Source organism: Heterodontus francisci, chromosome 16, assembly GCF_036365525.1.
Source record: "Heterodontus francisci isolate sHetFra1 chromosome 16, sHetFra1.hap1, whole genome shotgun sequence".
NCBI lineage: Eukaryota > Metazoa > Chordata > Chondrichthyes > Heterodontiformes > Heterodontidae > Heterodontus > Heterodontus francisci.
In genome coordinates, this window is record NC_090386.1 from 40,255,564 (window position 1) to 40,261,585 (window position 6,022).

Genomic DNA, 6,022 nt, shown 5'->3' on the forward strand with positions numbered 1-6,022 from the left:
GATATGATTTTGTGTGAGAGAGCAGTAGGCTGACCTTGGTTATTTTTTTTTTTACAAATTTTTGCATTTTGCCCTTCTCTTTCACTGTGGGTACTGGCTGGCACGATTGAAGGGGTTTTCATTTTCATCCACATCCTCTTCCTGGTGTGACCATGTTGCTGCTCCTCTTCAGCAAGAAGCAGTAGAATGTTACTACAGTTAGTCTGACAACTTGCACTGGATCATATTGTGAGGCACCACAAAAGGGTTCAAACATTGGAACTATGTTAACAAACCAAAGGTCTGCTGTATTATTTCTTTACCTCACAATCAAGTGTCACTGCAGGCCCTTTCATGGGGGTTGTCAGACTTTTTGTTTTTTAAAAACACTCAGTCAAAGTTAATTCTTTTTGAGCCACAAATTACAAGAGGACAAATTGATGACTCACTCAGAAAGGTTGTTCTGCTTAATGGGGTAAATTTATTTGTAGCCATAATTACAGATCAGAATAGCTGGGGAAGCTTTGACTCTCAAGATGTGTGTGTCACGAGCACTGTGTGAATTCCCATCTCAAACTCTTTAAGGCTCTCAGAAGTGTCAATGCCCATTTCAAATAATGCTGAGTGTTGAGATGATTGTTGCAATACCGCTGGACTGAGTTCCTTCATTTGGACTTCGGACTGTTCTATAAATAAAAGGTTGTGCAGAATTAGCATATGATCGTTACTATTACTGCAGTGACAGTGCTTGCTGAGGAGAAACGTAAAAACTGCTTTTAGGCTGACAAGAGTCTTAAGCATTGCCACAGTGGGCAAATGCAAATATCATTGTAAAATCAAGAACATAGTTATCCATGAAAACTTTGGCAGGATCTAGGCCCTATAGAGCCTCTCAACCCATGATTTCCATAATTGTGGCCTTATAGTAGTTAAGTGGCTTCGTGTTGCATGCCACCATCAGTTCTCTCCTATTGGTATGGATTGTAAGAAATACATTTTGCAGAAACCAGGGAAGGCTATGTAATAGTGAACATATTGCTAGACACAGTAGAATAAAATGTCAAACACTTTGCCAGCTTGAAGTGATTTATGACTTTAACCCCTTATAGGGACTAAACCAAATCAGGCATACATCCCTATGAATCTCCTTTAATTAAGTTCAAACCAGACAAACTCTTATAGACACTTATTTGGGTCCAAAGAATTGAACTAGTTTTCCCTCAAAGAATGAAAACTAACAGAGAATATTACCATCTTTAGGATAGCCTTTTAAAAAAAATAATTATGGCTAAGTCATAACTATCCCAGATATTATAAGGGTCTGGGAAACTCTTTTCAGTACATATCTCTCCACTTAAAGACACCCAGAGACCGCGTTCTTGTAGTTGTATACAGAATACTACATGAGATGATTTATTAACTTTTATATATTTATTAAAGAATTGAACATGCAATACACTTTTAAGTGGATAAGTATATCACAATATCAAATATTACTAAGAGATGTAACACATACTCTGAATTCTAAAATAGATTCCAAAAGTTTAACCCTGCGAATGTTACAGCAACATATCTTTGAATATCCATTAAAATTTAAAGTAAACTTTTACCTTAAATTCCTCAAATAAGCCATGGGTTGAGAAGTATTGATGAGGAATTCAACACTTCTAATTTTTGCTTCAGAACACCTCATATTTATATTGTTTCTAAGATATCATCTGACTTTTCAGCATATGGGTGTTACCTTTCCGTGTGTGGTTTTCCTACTTTTGAAATCCATATTTTGTAGTATCATTAACTAACATTTCCACTTAATGTTTTGCTGGAATTCCCATGCTCTTGAAGTTGTGAGCATTTATCTGGTCAAAATGTTTATAATTGTGCTTACTTGACCTGTGTTCCTGAAAGTACTATTTCATTTATTATTTTATTATCTATAATTGTGTTTTTATGATACCTTGTAACAACCTTTTGAGCCAATACATCTGCATCACCAACACTATCAATTAAGTTTATTGCTACCTCTTACTGATGCCACACAGAATAATTCAATGTGTGTTTATCCTCCAACTCCTTGGCAACAGAAACGCTGAAATGGATTTCCCAACTGAAAAGGTGTTTCTGTTTCACATTCTATTGTAACAGGGACCTTGAAATTTCTAACTCGACCTTCTTAAAGGTGAATTTCAATGAGTTTTGAAAACTGAACATTTATTCAATCTCGAATTTTCAATGGAATATTATATTAACTCTATCTAAATTCTACCTAATTAAGCCTATTATATCTCTGCTTCATCACAAGCTGCAGTTAGAAAAATAAAGTATTTTAAGATCATTGAGGAAACATGCAGCATTTTGGGGCCAATACTATTCTGTTCTCCCCCGATGAACAGATTAAAATTGGCCCTTCTACGTTCATTGCTCTTAGAGATCACTGCTGACACATGCTGGACCCACTGGTTGCTTGTCAGTTACCTTCATAATTGTGATGGCCATTTAATATGTCTCTTATGTAGGTGATAATAAGCTAAAGGACCTCTGTCAGAAGTAAACCTTTTTATGTCTGGTTTCCTCCATCACTGATACAATTTGTGCACTCCACAGCTGGAACGATGCACTGTGCATTGAGTATTATGTTACTTAGTAAAAGGGGTAAATGGATAAATTAGTAGTATTTTGCAGATGCATTCTGATTGAATCCTTAATTTTCTATAAATGTCAAAACACCAAGAAAGGTCACTCAGTAAACCTCCTGGTCCCCCAATGCTTCAAATTTAAAATTCTCATCTTTATGTTCAAATGTCTTCATGGCCTTGCCTCTTCCTAACTCTGCAACCTCCTGGACCCTCATAGAAACAGAAAATAGGAGCAGGAGTAGGCCATTTGGGCCCTTCGAGCCTGCTCCACCATTCATTATGATCATGGCTGATCACCCAGCTCAGTAACCTGTTCCCGCTTTCCCCCCATATCCTTTGATCCCTTTCGCCCCAAGAATTATATCTAACTCCTTCTTGAAAACATACAACGTTTTGGCCTCAACTGCTTTCTGTGGTAGTGAATTCCATAGTCTCACCACTCTCTGGATGAAGTAATTTCTCCTCATCTCAGTCCTGAAAGTTTACCTCTTATCCTTAGATTATGACTCCGGGTTCTGGACTCCCCCACCATCGGGAACATCCTTTCTGCATTTACCCTGTCAAGTCCTGTTAGACTTTTATAGGTTTCTAAGAGATCCCCCCTCACTCTCCTGAACTCTAGCAAATAGAATCCTAACCGACTCAATCTCTCCTCATACGTCAGTCCCAACATCACAGGAATCAGTCTGGTAAACTTTCGCTGCACTCCCTCAATAGCAAAAACATCCTTCCTCAGATAAGGAGACCAAAACTGCACACAATATTCCAGGTGTGGCCTCACCAAGGCCCTGTATAATTACAGCAAGACATCCATGCTCCTGTACTCGAATCCTCTCGCTATGAAGGCCAACATACCATTTGCCTTTTTTACCACCTGTTGCACCTGCATGCTTACCTTCAGCCACTTGTGTATGAGAACACCCAGGTCTTGCTGCATATTCCCCTCTCTCAGTTTATCGCCATTCGGATAATAACCTGCCTTCCTGTTTTTGCTACCAAAGTGGATAACCCGACATTTATCCACATTATACTGCATCTGCCATGCATTAGCCCACTCACTCAACTTGTCCAAATCACCCTGAAGCCTCTCTGCATCCTCCTCACTACTCACCCTCCCATCCAATTTTGTGTCATCTGCAAATTTGGAGATATTACATTTAGTTCCTTCATCTAAATCATTAATATATATTGTGAATAACTGGGGTCCTATCACTGATTCCTGCGGTACCCCACTAGTCACTGCCTGCCATTTGGAAAAATACCTGTTTATTCCTACTCTTTGTTTCCTGTCTGCCAACCAATTTTCTATCCATCGCAAAACACTACCCCCAATCCCATGCACTTTAATTTTACACGTTAATCTCTTATGTGGGACTTTGACGAAAGCCTTCTGAAAGTCCAAATAAACCACATCCACTGGCTCCCCCTCATCAACTCTACTAGTTACATCCTCGAAGAATTCTAGTAGATTTTTCAAGCATGATTTCCCTTTTGTAAATTCATGCTGATGCCGTCCGATTCTCCAAGTGCTCTGCTATAAAATCTTTGATAATGGTCTCTAGAATTTTCCCCACGACGGACGTCAGGCTGACTGGTCTATAATTCCCTGTTTTCTCTCTACCTCCCTTTTTAAATAGTGGGGTTACATTAGCTACCCTCCAATCTGTAGGAACTGTTCCAGAGTCGATCGAATCTTGGAAGTTGACCAACAATGCATCCACTATTTCTCGGGCCACTTCCTTAAGTACTCTGGGATGTAGATTATCAGGCCCTGGGGATTTATTGGCCTTCAATCCCATCAATTTCCCCAACACCATTTCTCTACTGATACTGATTTTCTTCAGTTCCTTACTATTGCGTTCATTTCCTCTTTAACCAGCAATGCAACTCCACCACCTTTTACTTTTTGTCTGTTCTTCTTAAATACTGAATACCCCTGGATGTTTATTTCCCATCCCTGGTCACCCTGCAGCCATGTCTCCATAATCCCGACTATATCATTCCCGTTTACATCTATCTGCGCAATGAATTCATCCACTTTATTGCGAATGCTCCGCACAAAGACTTAAGGCTTGTCTTTTTAACATTACCTGTCCCCTTCCTACTATTTTTCACTGTGGCCCTTGATTTCTCTGACAATCACTTTTCTTATTCCCCTTACTGTCTTTTGTTCTTGTCTTTGATCCCCTCTCCTCTGACCGCTTGCAAAGGTTCCCATCCCTCTGCCATTTTAGTTTAAACCCTCCCCAAACACTCTCACAAATACTCCCCCGAGGACATCAGTCCCGGTGCTGCCCAGGTGTAACCTGTCCAGTTTGTACTGTTCCCACCTCCCCCAGAACCAGTCCCAATGTCCCAGAAATCTAAAACCCTTCCCCTCATACCATCTCTTCAGCCATGTATTCATCCGATATATCCTGCTATTTCTACTCTGACTAGCACGTGGCACTGGTAGTAATCCTGAGATCACTACCTTTGAGGTCCTACCTTTCAGCTTACTTCCTAACTCCCTATATTCTGCTTTTAGGACCTCATCCTTTTTTTTAACCTATATCGTTTGTACCAATGTGTACCACGACCACTGGCTGTTCAACCTTCCCTTTCAGCATGTCCTGTAACAGCTCTGAGACATCCTTCACCCTCACAAGCTTCCCACCAAACAATTGATCCCCTACCACCACCCCCCCCACCCCCACCCCCGTCTCTTGTGCATTCCCAGTTCCTTCAAGCTGCTATTTTTAGCTGTGCCATCAGTGGCCTGGGCCTCACGCTCTGCGCTTTCCTCTCTAAACCCCTTTCCTTGCCACCACCCCCTCCTCCTTGAAACGTAACTTTTTGAGCAAGCTTTTAGACACCTCTCCTAATATATCTTCTTTTTGCTGGATGTCCATTTTTGATTATGCCTTTGTGAATCACTATAGGACATTTGGAAGCTTTTAAAAGCACCAACCAAGCTTTTAAATGTTTTCTAAAACAAAACCTATCCGTGAAGGAGTGGGTTAGAATTTTGCTGGGTGTTACATAGAGTTACGATCAGGGGAGAAAGGTGTTGAGGGGTTCCCTCTCAGCCTTCACCTGGTCTTACCATAACAGGGTTTATTTTAAACACACCGGGCCGAATTTTACAGTTGTGCCGCAGTTCGCGGCGGCGCACTCTACAAACAGTGTGCATCCTGCGCGGATGTGCCAGTCCCGAGTCCCCGCGATATTACGCGTGGGGGCTCATTTAAATAGAGGAGGCGGAGTGGCCGCCTCTGATGATGTAAGGGGACAGTTGCCGCATCCCTGGCAACAGCATCTGGCACCACCCTGCAGGCACGGGCGCCATTTTTAAAGGGTGTAAGCCCTTCAGGAGCCTTTTAAAATTTAAAGGTTGCAATCTCCAGGATGTAACAATACAATGTCAT